Raw genomic sequence first — 13407 nt, 5'->3', positions numbered from 1 at the left:
AGGGGCTTTCTAATTAATGTTTCATAAGGTACAATACTTGTTGAAGGTTTTTTAAATGGGGTTGTAAGCTTTGTGTTTAACCATGGAGGAAATTCTATAGTTAAGCACACTTAGGCTAGAGTAGTACTAGGATGGGTGAGCTCTCAAGAAGTCCTGGTGCTTCACCCTTGTGAGTATCAACTAGATCTAATCAGTGTTAAGTGTTCAATTTATTCTCATGAGAGATGGATTCATGTTGAATCACTTCTCATGAAACATGGGTCAATGAGTTTGACTCAAAATCACACAGTTATTTATCCTAATAGCAATATTACAACTTACATTAGGTTTTTAGCCATACCATAGTTCATAAAGAGTTTGATTTGAGTCTTTCTTACCCTAATAGAAATATCACAACTTACATTAGGTTTTTAGCCATACCATAGTTCATAAGGAGTTTGATTTAAGTCTTTCTTCAGTTGTACTTTTTTCAAAATATGAACTATATTTCTAATTGCTTCCTTCCAGTATTTGATTGCAACATTCTTCTCTATCATCAATGTTCTTGCATAATCCATGATGGATTTGTTCCCTCTTTCAGCTATACCATTCTACTAAGGTGTATTAAGAGTTGACACTTATCTTTTAATTCCTTTTTCTATGTAGATATCAGTGAATTCATTGGAGATGAATTCACCATCCCTGTCTGATCTCAAACAATTTAAATTCTTTGTAGTTTCTTTTTCTACTCTTTCCAAATACCACTTGAATTTTTGAAAAGTTTTTTATTTTTTATTTAGATACATTGCAATCATCATTCTAGAATAGCCATCAATAAAAAGAATAAAAAACTTTTCTCCACTATAACTCTTTATTCCAATAGGTCCACATAAGTTTGTATGCACAAGCTCTAATACTTCTTCAGAATGACATTTCTCGCTTTTGAAACTAGTCTTTCCCATCTTGGCAATTTGACAATTTTTACATAGACCCATGCTAGGTTTCCTCAAGCTAGGAATACCTCTTACTCTTTTGTGCTTTATTTTTTTTACTAGATTATCAAATTTTACATGACATAATATTTTGTGTCATAACCAACTTTCTTCTACTTGAGTAGTAAAACATGAACTTTCACTGAGAATAGGTTAGCTTATGTTTGTTTGCTAGATCCAACTAGATTTCCTTTTCCATTGAGTAGTTTGGCCTTCCCATTCATAAATTCTACCATGAATCCAATATTATTCAACTATGCCATACTCAATAGATTATGTTTTAGTCCTTCAAGCTAGTAAACATTATCACATATAAGTTCATTGGTTGATGAAAGACATACTTCTTTTATGCAAAAGGGTTCATTATTTCCAAATCTCACACTACCACCATCATAATATTCAATGTGCTAAAAAAATTTTTTATGTCTCCATTCATATGATGTGAATAATCCATGTATCATTTTTTCTATCATGAGAGATAAGTGCCATCTTATCTTCTTCATCATTAGATTCATTTTTTACAACAATATATATTATTTCATCTTCACTGCTATCAAAATCTTTAGGCATAAAATAAGATTTCTTACCTTTGTCCTTGTATTTTTTTAATTCTTTCTTGCTTTTGTACTTATTACTTTTCTTCTCATCCTTGTTTTCTCTATTTGGGCACCTAGAAACAATGTAACCAACTTTTTCACAAGAAAAATAGATTAGAGGAATCTTACCTTTGTACTTTTTCTACCTTTGGAATATTTTCTTGCGAGTAGGGCTTCAACAAATTCAAGATCACTATTTGAATTTGTTTTGTTTCTCCTTCACTTCTTAATTGCTTGGCCTTTGATTTCTTATTCTTTTACTTGAGTTAGAGTTTGGCTTCAAATGCAAACTTAATACCTTTGGAACTAGGAACATAGTTATCATAGTTATCCAACTGAAAATTTGTCAATCTTCTAACTAGAGCATCCAAAGTTATTTTTTTATTTAGATCACATCTCATCTCTTGAATAGTAGACACTCTAATTGCATAAATATGAAGAATAGTTTTGAGTACCTTTCTTACAACTATTTTGTCATCAATGTCTCCTCTAGATTCTTTAATTGTGCTCAAACTTGCTTTGATTCTTTCCACATATTTTCCAATGTTTTAATCTTCCCTCATTTTCATATCATCAAATTGACCTTTGAGACTATCTACTTTAGGTCTTCTTACATTTTCATCTCATCCATAAATGTTTTTCAATTTGATCCACATTGCTTGAGCTATAATGCAATCTTTTACTTCATCAAATTCATCATAACTAAGAGGAGATGCAATATCAATCATTATGATATAATTTTTCTTTTCAACAATATGTTCAATTCATAATGTTTCAGAAGGAGTCTTGCATTTGATATCAAGATACTTACAACCTAAATTACTAATAGTTGCTAGATGTAACCTCATAAGTCCTTTCCATTTTGCAAAGTTGTATCTATGCAACTTGAGAATCTCTCTTCTGTAAGACATCCTTATCTTTATCTTAGGTGCTTGAAACCATTACTACAAGTACCAAAAGCTTTGATACCAATTGTTGGAAATATGAGAAGATTAATTGTGAGGGGAGGGGTGAATTAGTTACTAAAAAATAAATCCCAAATCCTTTAGATGTGAGTACAAAATAACCTATGAAAAATGAACTCTAATAATGCTCAGAAAACACACATAAAATATTATAATTTAATAAACACTAAAATAGCTCAAAAAAAACTTAATATAAAAATCTTAAGATGTTATTTTTAATTATTACTCTAACTTAGTTGAAAACACAGAAAAGAAATAACATGAATACATATGACACCAAGATTTAATTTGGAAATTCAATTTGGAAAAAACCACCAATTGCAAATAGTTCTTATTTATCACTCTTCTGAAGTGAGCCCTTTTAGGAGCCAACCCTTTTAAAGGTTACAAAACATACTATTAGGTGTGACCCTTTTAGAGGATTTAATCACTCTATTATGAGTTTCCTTGTTAGAGGTCTTTAGACACTTCAATAGAAATGCAACCTTGTTAGAGGATTTACAAATTGGTGTTAAGATAACTCTATAAAGATATTTAGATCACTACTACAATAGTTAGAGAGTAACAATGACTTGACCTAATTTCATGCAATTGAATTGCTAATTATAGATCTCAATTCTAGCTTGTATACTTGATCCTTTTTTATCAAAAATATCCTTTTAGCTTCTAAAAAATATTATGCTTATCCTTCTGATTCACTTCCTCTTAGCATCATTAAATCTTCAATTATCTTCCATGCATTCACATTTTTCTAATCCTCAACTTGACCTTATTGAACTCAATATTGCAAAATAAGAAAACCCTTCATTAGCTGACCCTACTCAGTAGACACTACCTCAAAAATAATTTTTCTGTGTTAACCAAGTGAACTCAGTCAACACTGCATATTCACATAGTTCCTTCAGTAACCAAGTGAGCTTGGTTAACACTAGTTCCATGCAACATTTATTTCATTAATTGAGTGAGCTTGGTAAACACTTATCTTCTATAGACTTTCTTTTGGCACCTAAGTGAACTTAGTAGATACTATCCTTTGAACTAGACAAACTCTGGAATGCTTAGTAGCCACAAAAAATTGTCTTTAATGCCTGATTGAGCTCAGTATACACTGACTGGTAATTTTATGACATTTTTTGTAACATCAAAGATAATAAAAAATTAATCAATTGTTCCAATAGATAGAAATTAGTGAACCTATTGTCATACATTATGACAACACAAGCACAATAAATACATCTAAGAATCTAATGTTGCATTTGAAGACCATGCAAATTTCTATTTAGTATCACATGTTGAGAGAGAAAGTTTTAGAAAAGGAAATTAGATTGGAGTATGTGACCACTAAAGAGAAAATTGCAAATATATTCACTAAACCTCTTCGTAAAAAGACTTTTGAGTATTTGTAAGGTATGTTAGGGTTATGCCCCTTCCTATATCAAAGTAGATGATGCAAGAGTGCATCAGCCTAGTGTAACAAAGCACCATTATTGTCTAGATTGAATGTTGATGCTTCTTGCATGAGAGAGTATCTATGATGGATAGATTCATTGAGGACTCTTGTTGGATGTTGTTTTGAATAGTGTCTTTGGACACTTGAGCTAGGAATAATTATTTGTTGTAGAGTTTTATGGTTGCTGAAACCTTTGACATTGATGTCAATGGAGGAGAAATATGACAAGAAAAACATCATATGGGAGAAGCAAAAAGATCACAAGGAAGAACATCATGGGGAGAAAGAAAAAACAAACAAGAAGAAGTACAATATGGAATGATAGTTTGATGGAAAGTATGCTAAGGTATATCAATGGGGGATAATGACTAATGAAGAGGACTTGAAAAGAAAGATGAATAGTCTTCTGTTGGTACTCTTAGAACCAGATTTTTTTCATCTATGTTGCCATTAATTTCAAAGGGGGAGATTATTGGAAAAATGAATGCTGATGATATTTCGATGGGGATGTATTATATATGTGTTACTATGATGATATGTTACATTCATGAGTAAGTTTGTCACTGATGTCAACATAGCAATTTTTTGTGGTATCTGATAGAAGAACAACAAAAAGATCAAGTTGTTACAGATAGCTAGTTGAGTATTCTAACTATCTAAGGTTATGGGAGATATGTCTAAGTATCTAGTATATGTGGTTAATGTTAAATGAAGAAATGATAAGTTTGGACGAAGTTATGTAAGTTTTGGTGATGTTAGTTATGAGATAGAGTTTACAGAGGCATGTTCTGTTAAACATGTTATATCTCTTAGAAATTGTCCTATTTTGAGAATTGATATTGAGGATATGAAGAAGATATGGCTAAGTTCTCTCATCATAATGACATTTTTATGGAAATTTATTTAAGTTATAAGCCAGAGATTAATGTTATCACTAAGTGTAACATGTTCTTAATGTAGTCCTATAATGATTAATTGAGAAGGTCTAATAGCTAACTCAAGGAATTTTTTTATGGACTTGGTATAAAGGAAGGACATTTTCTTTCATCATAACACGTAATGTGAATTTACTAGAAGAGATTGTAATCGACAAAGAGAGACAGAGGAATGTGAAGTTGAGTAGAGCATAGGGGAAATGAATGAAACTTCATTGCTGAGGTTTTATTGTGTGATTTGAGGTTTGATATTTGGATTCAAGGTTCATGAAAATGTCTAAAAGTTCTAAAACTATTTGGTTCAATTGAGAGAATAAAGGAAGAAGAACATAATAATAAAATAGTTGTTTGTGTTGTGAGCTCTTCTTGTAATTGAAATTGTATGTTTGGCTAGTGAGCTATTCTTGCATATATTGTACTACAACTCCTAATGTGGTTGACACAAGTCTTAATAAGGTCCATCCTCTAACAAGGAATATTTATATTAGTACATCATCTTGTGGGCATCATTTCCATTAGAGTTTTCCCTTTGAGAAAGAGTTTCCCTAGTTAACATATCTGGTGTAACTATCTATGTGCATCTTGTTATGGTTGTTCTTTACTTTAGTTGAATGGTTAAGTTTGCTTAAAGAAGATAATTTTTTTAATTATTGGATAACTGATTCAATGCACCCCCCCCCCCAAGTTATCTTGGTGGACTATTATTTCTAACATTCCTATCATGTGGGATCAATTATGTAATATTATTTTAACATCAACATTTTGAATCATACTAAATGATCTATAATTAGGATAAAATAGAAAAAGGAAAATAAAAATAAAAATTATAGATAGGTATATGACCAAATGTCTATGTGTGTGTGTGCATGTGTGTGTGTGTGTGTGTGTGTGTGTGTGTGTGTGTGTGTGTGTGTGTGTGAGAGAGAGAGAGAGAGAGAGAGAGAGAGAGTGAGAGAGTGAGCATATACATGAAGTCCAAGGTAGACAAGATAACTTAATTTATAATTAAATAAATAAAAGTCACGAAATGGCCCTAAAATAAAACTAAAAATAACCCAAAAGATATATAGAAAACTAACAAGAAAAGAAAAATGAAAAATTATAGTTGTTCAATAGTGTTTTGAAACTTTCTATGGTTGGAGGGGGTAGTAATTGCCCTATTTAACTAATTATTAAATAGATATTAATATTGTTTACAAACTATTAGGGGTCAATATTAACATGATGTTGGACAAGGAAATATGATTTAAGTTTGGAAAGAAAAATGGTGGATTTATTTGTTATAATATATTATATTTTGGATATAGAGAAGTTGTTGGAGAATAAAATCTCTAACATCTACATGTGCATATGTTGTAAAGTATTAAAAATATGATAATCATAAGAATTCTAATAGAAAATTAGGTGATTTAAAATTAGATAATTAAATATCAATAAAAGTCCTTAATTATAAAAACTAACTATACTTCTAAATAATTTTGAATAAAAAATAAAGAATTCAATTTTTATGTATTTCCTAATCATAGTACTATTAGTTTTCCTAATTCTACCACATTGACTATTGAATTTATAAGACTAGTTGTTGAATTTTAATATCCAATTAATGCAAAAAATAGATAAAAATGTATTAATCATCAATATTGAAATCATAAACATTTGATCATCTCCCTTATTGCAGTAAAGTTGTTTGGTGGCCCTAGTAAGAGAACAAGGAAAAGTACAAAGAAAGTTATTATTTTTGTACCAGGTTCAACTACAGTGGATATCCATCAAGAAAATATGGTGTCTAGAAAGGAGTTAGCTAAGGTGATAAAAGAGTTAGCTTAGTTGTGAGTTATGGTTTTTGGTTGGGTTGTTGGTTTTTGTTCTCCTATTTCTATTTTGTTTCCATCTTTTCCTTTTCTAATACTCAATTAGGTTCCAAGTCCTTGTAAAACCTATGGTACTTTCATTATTTTATCTTTTTTGGTAGTTGTAAGGGGTTTTAGGTCCCCTCAAAACCTATTTTTCTCTTAATCTAAAACAATAAACATTCGATCTAAAAAAAGGTATCATCAATGAAATAACTACTAAGAAACTATGTGTAAACATTAAATAAAATCAATTATCATATGATAATGATAAATAGGTAGGAATAAAAAAGAGAGAATCCATTTGACAATTTCTACTCAAAGGAATTATGAATAGCCTCTTCCATAATGAAGAAGGAAATATGAGTAAATTGAGAATCATTGTGAAGAAAAATTGACCGTAAAGACATTTCATCCATATTACTATCCTTCTTCTCTAAAAAATCCTTCATAAAACCTCTCTATTTTTTTTTGTCATTTTATAATGATTCAAATCCACAATGTTCAATACTTCAACTTCTAGGAAAAAATGTAAAACACTAATAAAAAAAGCATACATAGTTAAACAAGATATCAATGTATATTGAATATGTTTGCAAATTTGCTAAAATTTATCACAAGATAGCCATTCAATAATACAAACTCAATATTTAATAGAGAATATCATTAAGTAATATAAATTATAAGGATGTTCCAACCTTCTATGGAGATGATTGTCAATGGATTTAGAGCTCCAACAAGATCACAAGATTTTAGGGGAGCCTATATAAATTTCCCCTATTTTGTATGTTATTTAAATATTGATAAAATACATGTATTTGGTAAATATAATATGATTTTTTCATAAATTAGGAATAGATTTGGGACTACAAAAAAAAAAATTTAAAATAGCATGCAAAAGAAATTGAATTATTTTCATAATATATCTCCAACTACTAATCAACTCTATAGTATCCATGTCTAGCATGCCATACATGAATGATTTAAGTAGTAAAATAGTAGCCACAACCTATGTCTAAGCATTATATTATCATTAGTGACTCATTAGGATAACATTTCTTTATGATAGGTGCTCTATAGGATCTTTTCCCTCTATTTATCTAGGGCTTTGTCATGTTCCAAAGGTTCCTAATTCCTTCTAGGAAGATCTCATTATGAAGTTTAATAAGAAGTTAGTAGGCTATAAAGGAAATATTTTGAGCCAAGTAGGTAAAATTACTCTTCTTAAAGCATGTCTTCAAAGTATTCCTACTTATGCTTTGAGTCTTTTTATAATGCTAGTCAAATTTGCAGATAGTATTGATAAAATTTAGAGGAATTTCTTATGGACTGGCACTGAGGAAAAGAAGAGAATGGCTCTTATTACATGGTATCAAATTTGTAAACCTATCAAAGATGGTGGATTGGGGATCAGGTCTATAAGAAGTATGAGTAGGGCTCTTCTGGAAATAGAAGGTTCAATAACTTATCATGATGATAAGGAATGGAGCACTGTATGGAAGCATAAATACCTTTTTAATGCTAATTCTATAGCTGATGTCCTTTCAACTCTAAATGTTCTTTCTCCATCTGCTATATGGGGAACTATTCAAGGAACAAAGAAAATTCTTAGTAAGGGTTGTTCCTAGAAAATTGAAAATGGGCAAAAAGTGAGATTTTGGGAAGAAGTTTGGTTGTTGGATCATCCTCTGATTGATGACTTTCAAGATACCACTCAAATAGATAGATGCAAACAAATGTTTGGTATTTTAGTGGGATATTATTGGCACGATAATACCTGGGTGAACTTGATTGATGTTGACCAAAGTTTTAAAAATATATAGATAAGTCTAAATGCCTTTTCTCTATATCCTAACCATGAGGATGATATGATATGGAATGTTGATCCTAATGGTCAGTTTAAAGTCTCTTCTTTGTTTACTTCAAAAGAGAAAGATATCCAACCTCTATGGTCTCAAGCCTAGATAAAGCATCTTCTTCCTAAAATAAATATCTATTGGATACAATTGTTAATTGTGTATTGTTTTTGATGTTACACAAATGTCATATCAGCCATCAGACAGAATCTACCGAGCTCAGATGGTTAGCAAAGAAATTTACAATGTCTACTGAACATTCTTGAACAACACAAAGGAAAGTTAGCTCTTAATGAGCTCACTTAGGCATCAAAGGATTTTGTAGCAAAAATTTAATGTTAATCAAGCTCCCAAGGTTAACAAAGGGAAAGTCAATGTCTACCGAGTTCACTCGGTCATTGAAGAGAAAGTTAGCTTTTACCGAGCTCACTCAGTAAGCGAAGGAAGATTAGTGTTTACTGAGTTAACTCAGTCTCCAAAGGAAGTTGCAAGGTTTGCAATGTTTACCAAGCTTCACTTGGTTAACACTGGGGAAACCATTCTGGATTAGTGGTCATCGAGCTGGGTCAGGCAACGAAGAATTTTATGGTTCTAAAGAATTAAGTTTAATTGTTTTGTGCAATATTTGCAGCTGACTAATTTATTGTTTTTCAATTGTTGTAACTTGTAATTGAGCCGACTTGACAATCTATAAGGTATATATGAAAGGTCAAGTTGTGAATTCAAAAAGAAGTAAGAGTGTGGATGAATAGGAGTACGAATATATGGAAGTAAATGGAATGAACGAATATTGAAGATACCAAAAAATGTTCAGGAAGGATTAGATATCCTTATGGTGTTGCAAAGTTCAATTAGATCAGTGAGGATCTAGTAAAGCAGAACAGAGATCTGTATTCAGCAAAGATAAGTTGCATATATTTTAGATCACTTCATTGTTGCTTTCTAATCATTGTAACAATGATTCAAAATCTCTTAATAGAGTTGGTTTAACAACCATTTTGTAGATCATCTAACAAGGTGACAATTAAGTTGAATTATTCTTAAGACCTCCAACTAGGCCACTCCTAATAGGGTTATTAAATCCTCTAATAGGGTCACATGTAATAGTGTGTTTTGTAACCTTTAACAGGGTTAGCTCCTAATAGGGCTCACTTCAGAGGAGTGAAAATTGGTAACTAGTTACTTGGTGGTTTTTCTCATATTGAGTTTCCACATTAAATCTAGTGTCTCTTGTGTTCATGTTATTTCCTTTATGCATGTATGTTAATCACTTTAAATGCTTAATAAGCTAACAGAACATCTATCAAGTTTTAGCATTTATTTGTGTGGTTACCGAGTGTTAGAAGCAACTATATTTTAAGACATCTAAGGATTTGTGGATTTATTTTTGTGGTAACTGATTCACCCCTCCCCTCTCAATTACTCCATCTCTATTTCCAACAATTAGTATAAGAGCTTTTGGTGCTTGCAGGATAAGATTTCAAGGATCTAAGCTAAAGATCAAGATGTCTTATAAGAGGGAAATTCCAAGACTTAACAGAGACAACTTCTCAGCATGGCAAGGGTTGATGAGACTTCATCTAGCTTCTATTGGAGATACAGGACTAAAAATCCTTGATGAAAAATATGCAGAACCATCTAGTACATTATCTGTCAATGATATTGCTGAAAAGAACACTCACAACATTATGATGATAGATATAGCATCTGCTCTGAGTTATGAAGAATTTGATGACATTAAAGACTGTAAATCTACTTTTGAAATGTGGAAAAAGTTGAAAGAGATGTATGGAGGAGATGATAATGTTAGAAGAGCCAAAGAAGAAAGTCTGAGAGGACAATTTTATCAAATGAGGATGAGAGAGGATGAAAACATTGCAAAATATGTTGAAAGAGTCAAAGCATGTGTCAGTGAAATCAAAGCATCTGGAGGAGATATCAAGGAGGAGACAGTAATAAGTAAAGTTCTTAGAACTCTACTCCCACTTATGCAATCAAAGTTTTTGCAATTCAAGAAAGAAGATGTGAAGCAAATCATAAGATAAACCTAGAGGCCATAGTTGGAAGATTGACTGCATTTGAACTAGACAACTTTGATAACTATGTTCCAGCTTCTAAGAAAATTGAATCAGCATTTGAAGCCAAGCTTTCACTCAAGGAGAAAAGTAAAAAGAAAAAGGAATCTCAGTTAGAAAGTGAAGATGAATCAGACCAAAGTTGAGACAGTTATCTTGAAGTAATTGAAGCCCTTCTAGCAAAGAAATATTCTAGAAGCAGAGGAAAATACAAAGGTAAAGTACCTCTAATCTATTTTTCATGTGAAGAAGTTGATCATATTGTTGCTAGGTGCCTAAACAAGAAAAAAAAATATGACAAGAAAGGCTACAAGTACAATGGCAAGAAAGACTTCAAATCATTCAAGGATAAAGGTAAGAAAACATGTTTTATGGCTAAAGATTCTAATGATTCTAATGATGAAGAAGAAGATGAAATTGCCTACGTTGCTATGAAAGATGAATCTAATAATGATGAGGAAATGGCACTCATTTCTCATATGAGCAAAAGTGATACATGGATCGTAGATAGTGGTTGTTCTCATCACATGACTGGTGACAAAACTAAGTTTTAATACTTTGAAGACTATGATTGTCGCAGTGTAAGATTTGGTAACAATGAACCTTGTGGTATAAAAGGAAGAGGTAAAATCTCTCTAACCAAAGAACTTATATGTGATAATGCCTGTTGGGTAGAAGGACTAAAGCATAATTTGTTCAATGTGGCACAACTACTCAATAATGGATTCAAAGTAGAATTCATGAATTGTAAAGCAAAATGACTGGATGGCAAAGGAAAGCTGATTGGATCAGGTACTCAGACTAAAGGTAACTTGTTCTATCTTGAACTAGGTGAATGTTCATGTTTCATTGCTTAGGTTGAAGAAAGTTGGTTAAGGCATAAAAGGTTGTGTCATGTAAATTTTGATAATTTGGTAAAGATAAGAAAATTCAAGAAAGTAAGAGGCATTCCTAACATAAAGAAACCTAAGGTCAATCTATGCAAAAATTGTTAGATTGGTAAAATGGGAAAGGCTAGTTTTTAAAGTAAAAACTATCAGTCTGAAGATATATTAGAAATTGTGCATACTAATTTATGTTGACCCATTCAAATTGAAAGCTATACTAGAGAAAAGTTCTTCATTCTTTTTGTTGATGATTACTCAAGAATGATGACAGTCATGTATCTAAGAAACAAATCAGAAGCATTTGAAAAGTTCAAATGGTATTTGGCCAGAGTAGAAAAGGAAACAAGAAAAAGATTATAATTCTTGAGGTCAGACAGAGGTGGAAAATTCATTTCACATGAGTTTAATAACTTTTGCATTGAAAGAGGAATCAAAAGACAAGTATCAGCCCCTTGAACACCCCAGCAAAATGGAATAGCTGAAAGAAGGAATAGATCCATCATGGATTGTGCAAGAACTTTAATGATTGAAAAGAGCATTGCTATCAAATACTGGAAGGAAGCTATCAGCACTACAGTTCATACCCTAAACTGAGTAGAGCTGAAGAAAGACTTATTCAAGACCCCCTATGAGTTATGGTATGGCTATAAACCTAATGTAAGTTACCTTAAAGTATTTGGAAGTAAATGTTACATTTTGAAAGAATCTAGAAAAGGAAAATTTGATGTGAAAGGTGATGAAGGTATATTCTTTGGATACTCATGCAAAAGTAAGGCATATAGATGTTTAAACTTGTCGACTCACAAAGTCATAGAAAGTGCACATGTGAAAGTTGATGAGTTTGCAGAAGGGACTGAAGAAGGAAGCAAAAGGGAACCAGAAGGTTATAAAAGGTTTGTCTTCATTGAACCTGATACAGTACTAGTTACATCAGAGAATCAGGAATCTTCTACTCCCAAGTCATCTATAACTGAGTTACAGGAAATTCAAACCAAGCCACAACAGACTGAGTTAAATTTATTGTCTACCAAGCATGTGTCTACTGAGTCTGAAGGACCTAAGCCAACATCTATCGAGAAAATGTCTACCAAGCCAAAACAAATAGAACCTGAAGTTGAAATGCAAGAGGATAATAATGAAATTCATTCAAAAGGCAAGGAACCTATATTAGCTAAGTATGTTAGGAGACATCATTTAGCAGATCAGATCATTGGAGATAAATCTGAAGGAACCATGACAAGAAATAAATTGAAAGGTACTTGTTTACTTGCTGATTTTGAACCTAAAAATATCAAAGATGCATTGGGAAATGATAGTTGGATTGAAGCTACGAATGAAGAGATAGAACAGATAGAAAAAAACAAGACACAGACTCGTGTACCTAGACCTAAAGAAAAAAATGTGATTGGAACTAAGTAGGTATTCAAAAAAAAGTTGGATGAAGATGGTAAGGTATCAAGAAACAAAGCTAGACTAGTATGCAAAGGATATGCTCAAGAAGAAGGAATAGAGTATGGAGAAACTTTTGCTCCTGTTGCAAGATTGGAAGGAGTCAGAACCTTACTAGCATATGTTGCTCACAAAGGATTCAAAGTTTATTAGATGGATGTCAAGTCAGCATTCCTCAATGGTATACTAGATGAAGAGGTCTACATTGAACAACCTGAAGGTTTTGTTGATCCAGATAAGAAGAACATGGTCTGCAAATTACACAAGGCATTGTACGATCTGAAACAAGCCCCTAGAGCATGGTATGAAAGATTGCATAACTATCTTATTCAAATTGATTTTCAAAGAAATATTGATAGCAGTAGCTTGTATA

The sequence above is a fragment of the Cupressus sempervirens genome, chromosome 3, assembly GCF_028749045.1.
Source record: "Cupressus sempervirens isolate cs-2001-9-10 chromosome 3, ASM2874904v1, whole genome shotgun sequence".
Taxonomy (NCBI): domain Eukaryota; kingdom Viridiplantae; phylum Streptophyta; class Pinopsida; order Cupressales; family Cupressaceae; genus Cupressus; species Cupressus sempervirens.
This window is presented reverse-complemented; position numbering follows the sequence as displayed.